Source organism: Mytilus trossulus, chromosome 1, assembly GCF_036588685.1.
Source record: "Mytilus trossulus isolate FHL-02 chromosome 1, PNRI_Mtr1.1.1.hap1, whole genome shotgun sequence".
In the NCBI taxonomy this organism is placed as follows: domain Eukaryota; kingdom Metazoa; phylum Mollusca; class Bivalvia; order Mytilida; family Mytilidae; genus Mytilus; species Mytilus trossulus.
In genome coordinates, this window is record NC_086373.1 from 29048965 (window position 1) to 29064209 (window position 15245).

Below are 15245 nucleotides of genomic sequence, written 5' to 3' on the forward strand. Positions count from 1 at the left end.
ACACTTTTACCTATCATGCCTGTTTTTTGGTGTTTTATTTTCAACCATCGTTATCAATATAATGAAATTTGACACTTCTGTCATACAAAAAAACGAAAAATTACAAATATACTGACCCCCGGAAAATATGAAACGGAAAGTCTCTAATCAAATGGCAAAATCAAAAGCTTAAACACATCAAACGAATGGATAGCAAAAAGTAAAAACACAAAAATACAGAACTCCGAGGAAGATTCAAAAAGGAAAGCTCAAAATCAAAAGGCAAAAGCAAAAGTCCAAACACATCAAACGAATGGATAACAACTGTCATATTCCTGACTTTGTACAGGCATTTTCAAATGTAGAAAATGTGGATTAAACCAGTTTTATAGCTAGCTAAACCTCTCACTTGTATGACAGTCGCATCAAATTCCACTACATTGTCAACGATGCGTGAACAGAACAAACATAATCAAAGAGTAAAAATGTCAAAAATAGGGATACAGCAGTCAACATTGTGGTATCATCTTAATTACTATAAAACAACAAATGTAACGAAGAAGCACAAAAAGGCATACATAAAATTTAACATCCTCGTATTGCTTCTCTTATACGATTTTATTTATATATGTAAAGTATACCCGTAAATGATTTAAGGTTGTTAGTACGAGTGTAAAATTGAGCGTTTGAAATTCGCACAGGTAGAAATAAAATAATTGTGTCGTTCAAAGAAATAACTGTCATATTTCTGACTTGGTACAGGCATTTTCCTTTAAAGAAATTTGTAACAGGTTTAGCAAGCTATTTCACTAGGTTCAATTCATCATTTTCTACATAAGAAAAAACCTTTACCAAGTTAGGAATATGAAAGTTGTTATCCATTCGTTTAATGTGTTTTAGCTTTTGATTTTCCATTTGCTCAGAGACTTTCCGTTAGAATTTTGCTCTGAGTTCGGTATTTTTGTTATTTCACCTTTTTTATTAATTTGAAAAGGTGATATCAATCAAATGCGAAGTTGCTGTCCTTCAATTAAGCATGTTTTGGCACATGGATGAACAGTACATAAAATGTCACTTGTTGCTGTATTTGTTTAACGTTTATCATTTTGATCATTAGTTTTGCCATTCATTTTCTCCTTTGGGCTAACACTTTCTCATTTTAAGGTCTTTAATTCTTTTCCTTGTGTTATGTGTGATGCTAATTGTTGCATTCCTTATGTTGGTCGGTAATTACTTACATGTACGCTAATTAGTTTCAAAATAACAAGCTTTTAATACATTGTAACACTAAAATATATAGATAAATGGTATTGAAAAAGCATAAATTAAGATACATAAAAGAAAAGCAAAACGAACTCAAGTGAGATCTAGAGAAAATGGGTAGAGTTTGGTGAACAAATAACTATTACTTTCTTGGGTTGGAAAAAAAAACCAAGTAAATTAATCGATAAGTTACCTAACGGGATATAATGGGAAAATAATTTCGGATCAAGAAAAACTTTGAAACAAAATATTTAAAGATTTAACAGAAGAATATATCAGTGATAGTTGATGAAAATGATAAACTCATATATGCGATGGGAACATTACAGTGGAGAATGCACACATGGTATCTTTAAAATGAAATTAAATAAATCTCCAGGTCTTGATGGACTCACGGTAGAATTTTATAGATGTTTGTTAGAATAAACTTAAAGTACTACTGGTTATGTCTTAAATACAGGATAAAAACATCTTTCATATTCACATCGTACTAGTAGGCGAGTGACAGATAAAACGCTTAGTTAGTGACTTTAATGCACCCACCTAACACACAGCTGATTTTTTTTATATGTTTTAGTATAATATCTGAACTTCCTTTTTTGATCGGTCGTAAAAAAATCGTTCGTGCAATTTTTGTAAAAATTTAATTAAAATCCAGAAATAAATCCAAATTGAAAAATGACCAACAATGTTGAAGCGTGAAAAATTAAAATGTAGCTTTATTTTCTGTTATCAAAATTCAAAAATCATATACGTTCAACATGTCAATATATAAAAAATACTTTTCAAAAAAAAAAAAAGTAATTTTTGCGAAAAACAAAGACATTTTTGTAACATTTTTTGAATTTTTTATAAAGATGGTGCCAATTTTTATATTTTTCTTCATTTCTTAGATATTTTCGGCATGAAACCCAAATTAATGATGTTCGTATTGTTCAAAAGTTCATTACTGTTTAATAAAATATTGTTATCACTGTATTATTCTGGATTTTATAAACTTTTACATAATCCCCCTTTTCAATCAAATTTTCGAAATCGCTTTCTATGTTAGTTTCCCTCAAGTTTACGGAACTAAACGCTTCGAAAAAGAGTATGAATAACCATGAGGGAAATTATTTGGTACAAATAGTACGCAAAGTATTTAAAAAAAATCAAAGGACCATAGAAGCTGAGAACGTTTTTTTAGTCTTGGTAGAAAACCAATATCTAATTATTCTTAGTCAATTTGCACTTACATAAGACAGAGATTATGAATAACTATTGAACAATACTTCTTTCTCAATCGATCAATGCACATTTTAGTTTTGCAACTAAAAGTCCGCAAAAAAGTGTCAAATGTGTCAAATCTAATATTTCCCTCATGAACTTAAACGTGAGATATGTCCGACTTTTAAATTTCCTACCGTTTTAACCATTGCAAACGGTAGACTTATTGATGATGCAACGGTCAGTATAATAGAGAAAGCATAGTGTATGTGCTAGGGCCACGTCAAGAGCCTGCATGTTGAAATGCTATAAATACTTTAATATATGGGGATATCTATTCATTTAGTTGACAAATTTTCAATTATGAGTAGATATTTGAAATAAAATAAATGTTGTACCTCAGGTATATATTACCTGAGACGTAACTGAAATAGGATTACGTGTTTTACGAAAATTTACTTGGTTCAAGCGTCACCGACGAGTCCTAAGTAGACGAAACGCATGTCTAACGAAAACAATTGATCATACATTGCATGCCGGATATCTTTCAAATTGAGTTGTTATTCATTATGCATTGTTATGGTTGTCGTTAGTTGCTTTTAGATGTTAGATATGAAGCCGACTTAACTGTATCTGTAGTATCCTTTATCTTCAATTCGATGTGATAGATGCGTTCCACATAGTCACCAAATGTTTAATTTTTAAGTGAGAGGACGTCATCTATATAGCGGAAAGTAGAGTTATAGGATATTGCTAACTTCTTATCTTTCTTCCTAAGAAGTTCCTGCATGAAGTCAGCTGCATAATAATATAGAAACAAGTCAGCAAGTAGAGGGGCACAGTTTGTTCCCATTGGGATGCCGACAGTCTGTTGAAAAACACGTCCTCCGAACGTAACAAATATGTTGTCAATCAAGAAATCAAGCATCTTGATAATATCGGTTTCAGAGAATTTTTTGTTTGAATCAGAGTGATTCTTTACAAAGTAGGATTTATCCTTCCCTAAGACAAGATACGTGTATGTACATGTGTATAACTATGCGTAAGCCTTATTTTAGTACTAGTATGCTCTGCTTTCAAAATCTTTTTGTTCGACCTGGAACTTATCAATTATAGGTAATATTAATTATTTGGAAAACAAAAGGGCCTGGAATTAACTTTTTTTCAATCAACAGCATTGTAAATAAAGTTAAGTTCTTCATCTCGCTGTTTTACGTCATGCCCGCTAACAAATTGAAAACTGTCCATATACGTCTTATCTTAAGTCCAGAGTTTTAGTATTCGTATTGTTATCTTAGGAAGTCTTATTGATTAAAATACTACAATAGGGAACAATTTGACAATGATTGAATTTAGTAGTGTCAACCCTGTGATTATGAACCGTGTATATATCATGTATATATGGCAAAATCTTAAATACATCGTTCAATTTGGTGGTGCGCCTGTCAGATAAGAAACGTACAGATAAGGTTATATGTCACAGGTGAATATACTATTGATATCGGTAAAGGATTCGATATGAAACTTGTTAATTATTGTGCATTATTAATTATGTGGAAAACAAAAGGGTCTGGAGTGGTGTAAGTTTTAATCTACACCATTGTTCTATATTAGTTATATATACAGTTGAATTCTTTGATATCTCGGTTTTACCCGATGACGGCTGACAAATTGGACCTCGTTATTTTAATATTATAGATTACAACACCTTGTAATTGGATAAAAAATTACATACAACAAGTATTACTCAATAAATTTTTTGATTACTATTCTTAGCTTTTCAATAAATAAGTTGTACTATGGATCTGAGCAAATAACAAAAAACATAGACGTCTGCAGTATTACTGTTAATCAATGCACCAAGAGAGTAGATACTAATAATAGTTAATGGACATAAGACAATAAGTCTTATGTTACTTACAATTAAAAAATACATAATCAATGAATAATTTTCTAGTAATATAAATATTGTGTTTATTAAACAAAATGTATGTCAATTAATATAATCAGCTGATTATTCCCTGGGTAAGCAGTGGATTGTAACAGGGTACGTCAAGAGAAGCTTGGAATCTTGATGGTTTATGTAGCAAGCAATATGTGATGAATGAAATTAATATGTAGTTGAATAAAAAGATATTGATAGGGGATTAACAAAGGAGCCAAAAAAGCATAACAATTATATAGGTCAATGTGCTTGTTTTTTAAATCTTAGACATTGAAATTTTGGCGGGAAAGTGTTCTCTCTTAATTTTCATAGCTTTATAGTTGAATTTCTTAAAAACTATTATACAAAACAAAGATTTTTTAGACTTTTATAGCTTATCATTATACAAGTAAAAGGTTTATGAACAGCAAAATAAGGGTCAAAGGGCTTAAAATTTTCAGGCATTCAAATAGATAAAAAAAAGAGGATTTCGAAAATCTGACAAAAATCCCAAAACATGAAAACGAACACAGTTAATGAATGACATCAAGTTTCGCTGTCTACAAATATGGTTCCTTTTTATAAGGGTATGTTTCTCATTTCTCATTTCTTAGTTATTTTCGGGTGGAAATGAAAAAAAGAGAGGTGAAATAAAGTTTTGGATGTTGTATTTTAACTGATTTTGATATGAAAAGAGGGATTAGGCCAGGTGCAAAAAGGTAATATGTTCAGTTTTAGGTATATCTCTTGTCTTGTCCATAGCGATAAGGATGTGTAATGGCTACATTTGTAAAATACAGCAGAGCAATCTTACTGAATGTTGGATGTATTTTTTGACAAGAACTGTACTTTACACACATAAAAATTGACAAAAAGTTTCGATGCATTTGTTTTAATGAAACAAAACGTTATAAAGAACTAATAGAGAATTTAATAGTGGTCTGTGGACATCTAATTAGCAATCATACACATGCTAATTATATATAGAAAAACACTAAGGGACTTGTGTAACCCATGTGCCTCGGCAAGGTAAGTGACCTGATGTGTCTGTACCCCGTCGTGTAGCCTACGCTTTGTCAAAATTTTGAAAGAGATGCAATTTTTAACAATTACAGATTAAACTTATATACTGGAACCTAAAGATCTCAGACTACAAAACCCTGTTACTAGTGCATTTAAACGTGGACATTTCGGATCTGTCTTTGAGTTTGTATTGCGATTGTATTTGTGGTATAAATAATATTGATCAATATAATAACTACCACATCAGTAGTACAACGAATTGCACTCTGTTATAAATTTCTTTAGTGAACATTGACTAGAAAATTCTTGAGGGAGACTTTTCAGATGACGCACAATCAACTGACCGTTTAAAGTTGAAATACTGATACCAGTATCGCTCCTATTAATGTCTTCACTATTCCGTCACATTTGAGTTACTTTTGAATATTGATATGGTGTTGATTATGTCGCTATTCTTGATTTCGACATTAATAAAATTGAGAATGGAAATGAGGAATGTGTCAAAGAGACAACACCCGACCATAGAGCAGACAACAGCCAAAGGCCACCAATGGGTCGTCAATGCAGCAAGAAACTCTGGTACCCGGAGGCGTCCTTCAGATGGCTTCTAAACAAACATGTTTCCTAGTTCAGTGATAATGGACAGACAAACGCAGATAAAAAATCATAATTCTGATAAGACGTGCGTCTTTTAAAAAAGAACTAAGGTTTCCATATCCGAGGCATAGATAACCTTATCCGTATTTTGCACAAATTTTGGGAATTTTGGATCCGTAATGCTCTCCAATTTTGTACTTGCTTTATAAATATTTTGATATGAGAGTCACTGATGAGTCTTATGTAGACAAAACGCGCGTCTGGCGTACTAAATTATAATCCTGGTACATATACTGTACCTTTGATAACTATTTCGCTTTGTGAACAAACCCATGCTCTAAATCCAATAAAATGTGTATGAACATGCGTATTTTGACTTCTTTAGAATAATGAGTTTTATCAAATTATCATGCACTTAATATGTTTTCTTAACTTTAAAACATTTAAAACTCTGCAAAAGGGAGGTTCATGGAAGAGCCTACTCAAACGCTATTACACTAATACTTATTGGACAAAGACATTACCTTAATTTTCCTATTCAGAATCGAAAAAAAGTATGCAAGCTAAACTTTATTATAGTTTCAACATGGGTATGCATTTTATTCGTGTTATTTTAGCCTTCACTATCGCTCGGGCAAACATAAACACGAATATAATGCTACCCATGTTACAACTACAATAAAGTATAGCTTACATCAATTATTTCTTAAATGATATATGTTTATATAGATAACTGTAGCAGATAGACATTTGTAACATTAACCGACGTCGTTGGTATCGAAACTGTGTGAAATAGATACAGTGTTTACTCATTTAAAGGACAAATCAATTGGTTAAATGAAGAAAACGAAAGTCTCATTTTAATTAGTTCAAAATATTCTTAGTTTTTCATTGTTTTATTGCAAACTAAATAACGGGAAAAACTAAAATGCATGTATATGTAATGTATCATGAAGTTTAATTTTTAATATCGACTGCTTAAGGTCAAGTTACAGTAAATGGGCTATGTCACATATTTTGCTTAAATTATGCTAACAACTCTGATTTGATGAACTACAACTCATAATCGAAAAAACAATTGCAAGTATTTCAATTATAATTTGAAATATGACTGATTTAAAGTTATTCATTGTAATGTGTAATTAAGCATTCTTTAAATTACATGTAATTGAAAGTAACGAATTACATTGCCTTTTTGTCATGTAATTATGAATTGCTTTTGCATTACTTTGATTTACATTTAAATAATTGCATAGAATGGATATTTAAAAACATTTTGGCTCTTTTGCTGCAACTTGTATTTTATTTGCCTTCATTTCGTCTGCATTAGGTACTCATTTTTTAATAATTTTTAGTTGATAAAAAAAGACAAAAAACAATACCAATTTAATAAATACAATATCTTAATTTGTTGTAACAAAGACATATGATCATCAATAATCTTAGCCTCAGGTTTTCCTTTTCACTTTATGAATTATTAGGTACTTTATCCCTTGATTTAAAACAGTCAAAACAACCAAAATTGGATTCCAATAAATTTGACCATTTTGACTTGCTACATTTTAAAAAACTAGTCTTGGAAATGATATCATTACTCTTATGTAATAAAAGGAATTATTTTTCAAATGAGGTACAACAGGAAATCTCTCAAATATAAAATATAAGATAACAAAAAAGATTCATGATAGCATGAATAATACAAATTATTCCATATTTATAAACTATTAGTAGGGTTTTCTATATGAATTGGATTTTGAATAGATAAGCATATTCACCTGCGCAAAACGTCGCGTGCTTTTTCGTGTACAATTTTGGTAAAAAAAACCGTTTGATTTACAATTGCTTTTGGTAAATATTTTTTATAACATTCATTTCTTTCGGAATATGGAATAAAACATTTACTGTCTTTTGTTTCGGGAAATTTGTGGTTTTATTGACTTTTGAAAAACTGATATTCAATTCGGCCGTTGGCCTCAGTGAATATCAGTTTTTCAAAAGTCAATAAAACCACACATTTACATCATCAAAAGACAGTAATTGTATATTATTCCATATTAATAAAATATTAGTAGGGTTTCCTATATGAATGGAATTTTTAATAAATAAGCTTATTCATCTGTGTAAAAAGGATATTCACCGCGCAAAACGTCACGTGCTTTAAGGTGTATAGTTTTGGTAAGAAACGTTTGATGTACAATTGATTTTAGTTAATATTTATATTATATTCATTTCCCTTAGGATATGGAATAAAACATTTATTGTCTTTTGTTTCGGTAACTATATGGTTTAATTGACATTTGAAAAACTGATATTCATTCCGGCAGTTGAGTTTTTTTATTTGTTCAGTGACAATGTGGGGGTGTGGGGTTTGTCAGCGTGCTCACTAATGTGCTCTAATTTATTATGATCAGCTAGATAAAATTGACGAGGAAAGGTAACACTAGATCACCAAAAGCTCGATTGTTGTCAAGCTTTGGTGGTCGAGTGGTCTAACACTCAGTGGAAGGTTATTTGGTTACACGATACCTCAGTAGCATGAGTTTGAATCATGGCGGAGAAATAACATAGCATTTGCTAACGTAAAATTACATATCTAACAATGTTGGGCTGTTATTTACACGAATTATATATACAGAATGTGTTGCCAGCCTTGTATGCCCATAACTGGTGATCTGATGAATCAAATCTGTCGTAAAGTTGTCACTGTTTCAGACGTACTTGTATTAATTAATATGTCAGTGACTGCATTCTTCATTAATTTGTAAGATTCTCTACGATAGATAATTCAGCTGATCTGTACTAATCAATCTTCATTCCTGGTATATTAGTATCATCCACTGTGTTACGACGCTAGATTGAAACTGACGAGGAAAGGTTACACCCGACCTCCCACAGCTTGTCGAGCCTAAGTGGTCGAGTAGCCATGCACACTGGTTAAAGTGCAAGGCTATTTTAAGCCACGATATTGCAGCAGTATGAGGTTAAATCCTGGCATGGGAAGGACAAAAACATGGTTATGCTGTTATTTAGACGAATTATATGTTATACAGAATGTAATTGCAGCCTTGTATTATCATCACTGGTGATCAGATGGATAAAATATGTCGTAAAGTTGTCAATGGTTCAAACATACTTGTAATAGTAAACATTTCTGTGAATGCATCCTACATTAAGTTGTAAGATTCTCTACAATAGATAATTCAACTGAACTGTAAATTTCAATCTTCATGACTCAAATATCAAGTAATATGTTACGACGCTAGATAAAAAATGAAACGGAAAGGTAACATCCGGCTATCGTAGGCCTTATTTTTGTCAACCCTAGGTGGTCGAGTGGTTCGTCGCGTCTGGCATAGGCGATTTGGTACCATGATATCTCAGTAGCAGGTGTATATTAAAGGACAAATTATGTACCGGATCGACTTGAATAGGGGATTCTGTGCAGATAAGAAAAATATATCAATCTAAAGATTTGCGAAATAGTACTAAATGAAGATGATACTTTACGACGATGATGTAATAAAATCCTGTTGACAAATTGCCTTCGTCAGTGTCAATAGTTTCAACAATACTAATTGACAGTCAATATCCCTAATGCGCCCCAAATTGAGGAACTCAAAAGTTGTTGTGTAAAGAATCAAATGTCTGTAGTGATATTATACATGTTTCTATGTTTAAGAAGTGGCTGAGCTTAACCATTTGTGTTGATTTCCCTCGATCTGGATATCAATATCATTAACTGGAAGCTTAATACAAAAATAAATATAATAACAGAGACGATTTTTCATTTCCTATCGTTAATCATCCATTTTTAGACGGTTACGTTCCCTTTTCACCATCTTATGGTGTTTATATATCTCAACTTATACGATTCACTCGTGTATGTAACAATGTTTTAAATCTAATAAACGAGACAAATTGATGAATTACTGAAAAAATATTACACGAGGTTTTAAGATATCACAAACTGTTCAAAACATTTACTAATATTATAAGCGGTACAAGGACTTCTTTCTTAAATATAAATCAACATGCAAACATCTTATACGTTCAGGTATTTCACATCCAATATTTTATTGTAATATTCGGTACAAAGCACAAAAATGTCAGTTTTCACTTTAGAAACTAACAAACATTGATAAAGACTTATTAAAAAGAGATTTGGTTACGATACTGTTGTTAGGTCATTAAAGATTGCATATTTTGCCTTTCATATCGGTTCTCTTTTAGAGTCTTTGCATTGGAATTAAACACATTTATTCTAAAACAAGTTCTAAGCATGACACGGGTTATGTTCTTCTCACAATATTTTATGATGGTATAATACTAAACCCCTAATGGGAGGGATTGTGCTTGATTTTCATATGATGAAGACATAATCTTTCAATCTGTTTAATTTAGGACTGTAGCTTACATGTCAGTTACTGCTAGTAGTCCTTTGTTATGTATGTAGTTTGAAATTTTTTTTTTTTTCTTTTGTTACCTATTATGACATCGAACTCGGAATTCTCTTAAACTGAGTTTTAATGTGCGTATTGTAATGCGTTTATTTTTGTTTTTAACTTCTACATTGGCTAGAGGTATAGGGAGGGTTGAGATCTAAAAAAACATGTTTAACCCGCCACCTTTTTACGCCTGTCCTAAGTCAGAAGCATCTGGCCTTATTTGCCTTGTATGATTTTTAATGTTAGTGTCTTGTGTATAATTCGGAGTTAAGTATGACGTCCATAACCAATGAACTAGTATACATGTTTGTTTAGGGGCCAGCGGAAAGGACGCCTCCTGGTGTGATAGTTTCTCGTTGCAATAAAGAACCATTTGTAGCCTTCGGATGTTGTCTGCTCTATGTTCGGGTTGTGGTCTCTTTGACACATTCCCCATTTCAATTCTCAATTTTACTGTGTTCTGGAGTTTCTTAATTGGGGATATGCTCGGAGCAGGCTTGATGGTTCCATCTTGCAATGTCTCTTTTCTATATCGTTACATAGATTATTTATACAAAAATTAAAGAACTTGATATTGTGACAAGTTGATTTTTAGGAACTTGCAATATATATTTAGACCATTTGTATTCTTGTAATTTTATAAGGAAAGTAACCGTCAGTAGAAGTGACCATACATTGGAATTTTGACTTCTAGTACGTAAACAAACACTTACCATGATGGATTTTGGAGGAATAACTATTGAACGATGTGTCAAATAACGGTAAAAACGAACTACAAGATAAAAAAAAACTTGTTTTATAAAACCTTACCCACTGAAAGGGTGTAATTGGTGTAGACCTGTAATAGTGATCTCTGTGCCTTCTTACTGACAATTGAATTTTATCGCTATAGCAACGTTGCAGTTTGAAAGATATTATGGTTTGTGCTATTATAAATGTTTAATACAGCAAAAAGATGAAAATATTCAATTTGTTCTCTATAGTTCAAGTTATCAAAAGCTGTCTCAGTTCATTAAAGTTAGTTAAAACTGGTTATTTTTCTCTTTTTAGATATTGATCTTATCAAAACTATTAGAATTTTGCTCATTTATAAATATCTTGCCATTAATTGAATATTTCTTTCAAGGTTTAGTCAAACTTTTTTTGTATTACAATACAACACACTGACTAACACGATGAATGGTTACTAACTTATTATCGTTTTTTTCTTATTGTACAACAAAATAAGCTAGCAAAAAAACCTCTAATAGGGTATACTGTGGATCTATATATTTTCGTGGGTACCAAGATTCGTCATGGATAGCGAAAAACTTGCATATTCATTGATTTTCAATTTTGTGGCCAAAGTCTGCCTATAAGCCTGAACAAATTTGTCATTCGTTGAATATTTAATTTCGTGGTTCACCTATACCAATAAAATCAACGAAAATTGGTATCCCACGAATAATAATGAATCCATAGTAAAATAATTCCTTTTTTTAAACACAAAGCAAAATACACATCTTCCAGATGAAAAAACGGAACATCTTTTGATATTTGCACTATTTTTTAGATGACGTTTAAAGTGGTGACGTATCCAGTACCAGAACAATACCCCGAATATGTCTTTTTCTGGGTTGCTTTTAAATGAAGCATACCAAAAGGACCCTTTATCTCGGATAAATTTGCAACACGATGACATCTTCCTCCTACGGTGGTCTGTAACACAATTCCGTTATCCGTTGTGAGTCTTTTTGATCCAGGAATATGAACACACATTATATCATCCGTTTTCTTAACGAACTGTGCATATCTGCAGTATTTATTTTAAACAAATGAATGAAGCCGTGTAATTTAAACTAGTATTTTAAAAAAAATTCAAACTGTAAAACCAGTACGGAAGCCGGAGTTACTGCCCTCTGTGGAAACTGTCTTTAAATTTTCTATCCAAAATCTTTCCCGAGCGACTTTGTCGACTTTCGACTAACCCTCGTTGTGGTCTATGATTGTAATGGTGATTTTTTTTTGGATATCAGATTGGGTGTGCCCAGGTGATCTCAAATGACGACTTACGGGTAGGTCGGGCTTGCAAGTGTAGTCACTTTGATGAAAATTCATGCGTTTGTTGAATAGCTGCTCTGTGGCCAACATACTGCATGCCACATCGACACTGAAGGAGGTATTCAACATTCTGGGATTTGCAAGTTACATTACACAAGAAGTCAACTCTTACAAATAAGTCTTTCAGACATGCTGGTCTCCGAAATCCAACAGGTTACATCTAGAAATTGACAATGAGGGTCGATTGAAATCAAACTTTACGACAAAAGAGATGATTGCAGCTTTTCAATTGAAACTTTTATCTTCTGAGTAGCAACATTCCAGCAGCACCTGCATACGGTGTATATATATACCAATTGATACGATATTTCCTTGCTTGCATTTCCTATCATGATTTTCTTACGGGTAGGTCGGGCTTGCAAGTGTAGTCACTTCGATGACCATTCATGCGTTTGTTGAATGGATGCTCTGTTGCCAACATACTGCATGCCACATCGACACTGAAGGAGGTATTCAACATTCTGGGATTTGCAAGTTACATTACACAAGAAGTCAACTCATACAAATAAGTCTTTCAGACATGCTGGTCTCCGAAATCCAACAGGTTACATCTAGAAATTGACAATTAGGGTCGATTGAAAACAAAACTTTACGACAAAAGAGATGATTACAGCTTTACAATTGGAACTTTTATCTTCTAAGTAGCAACATTCCAGCAGCACCTGCATACGATGTATATATATACCAATTGATACGATATTTCCTTGCTTGCATTTCCTATCATGATTTTCTTGATATAGGGTTGTTGCTCACAAGGAAGCTGTTAAATCAAGAGTTCCAAATGTTGAGGTTGAAATCACCTCTTCGTAAATTTTACAGAGGCCATCAAGAGTTGGTTGACCGGTATAGAAATAACCGTTTCACAAATGATATCGAATATGTTCCTTACGTCGTAATTACAGTCCCTCGCCTTTCATAGATGTGAACTATCGAATTAGATTATTTACTGGATTTTTTATCTCATAAACAACACGACGGGTGCCACAGGTGGAGCAGGAACTGCTTACCCTTTCGGAGCACCTGAGATCACCTCTAGTTTTGGTGGAGTTCGTGTTGTTTATTCTTTAGTTGTTCTATGTTGTGTCATGTGTACTATTCTTTGTCTGTTTATATTATATAATTATTAGCCATGGCACTGTCAGTTTATTTTCGATTCATGAGTTTGACTGTACCTCTGGTATCTTTCGTCCCTCTTCTAAATTGTATATATAAATATGGATTCAGTTATTTTCGTTGGTACTAATTTTCCTGTATTACATAAAACTAACATGATCATGGATATTTAATTTCATGGTTTTGCGAAGGTCTGCAAGCCTTTAGTAAATTTGACATTCGGTATACATTTACTTTCGTGGCTCACCTTTACCCATGAAATCCACGAAAATGAGTATTCAACGATTAATATTAAATCCACAGTATGTAATTAGCAGCACAACAATGCGAAAGCAAGTTTTCGTTCTTTCAAACCGGGATTTGAACATTCGCTCTGTTGATGTCGTTTTGATAAAGACTATTTTGTCTTTTAAAACATACGCATCATCACAGTTACCTTTTGCTTGGAATATTGGCCTCTGCTAGATATCATGCCATTAATTTATTAAAAAAAGATGCTAAAAGATCAAGAAGTTGTTTTTCTTATTTGCTATTTAACTGTTGGCGCCATTTGTTACCCTAATCAACTATTACACGATTTATTTGATGAAAGCATTTTCATCAAAGGGAAAGCTGTTGTCATTCAGTACTAAATAAGCAACTTTTGACATGTAGATGAAAATCACATATATGTGACATTACTATTCATTGCTGTATTTCATACATGTTTTTCGTTTATCTTTGTGTTTATAAATCACGCCGTTTTTTTTTATTTCGTCTGCCTCCTCTCATTTCGGGTTCCAAAAGACCTTTCTTTGTGTTATGCATGTAATGGATATTGCTTATTGTTGAATGCCTGTCAAGGGCATGTCGTAGCTTACATCAAAGCCATTTAATTCTGGTGCAGAGCTATCTACTTTGGAATAATTAAATATCTGCTTATTTCATAAGCATGAACCCATTTGCCTCGGCAGTGTAAGTGACATCTGGTGTGCATGCATTCCCATCTTGCGTATCCACAATGTGTCAAAATACCACAATATGAAATATGATACAATTTTCACAATTACATATTTGACTTCTATACAGAAACCTAAATATCTCGTACAATGAAAACCTGGTGCTATTTTTTTTTAAAGCTAACTTAATCTCTTCAGGTAATTTTTTTATATATCGCCTTGTGTCCTTTGGTCCATTCCGCGATATCAGTAGAACTTCAAACGATTCGAGCGGGTGTCTTTTCAACTCCAACGCTTCTATTCAAAGTATAAAATTGAGAATGGAAATGGGGAATGTGTCAAAGAGACAACAACCCGACCGTAGAAAAAAAAAAAACAGCAGAAGGTCGCCAACAGGTCTTCAATGTAGCGAGAAATTCCCGCAACCGGAGGCGTCCTTCAGTTGCCCCTAAACAAATATATACTAGTTCAGTGATAATGAACGCCATACTGATTTCCAAATTGTACACAAGAAACTAAAATTAAAATAATACAAGACTGACAAAGGCCAGATGCTCCTGACTTGGGACAGGCGCAAAACTGCGGCGGGGTTAAACATGTTTGTGAGATCTCAACCCTCCCCCTATACCTCTAGCCAATGTAGGAAAGTAAACGCAT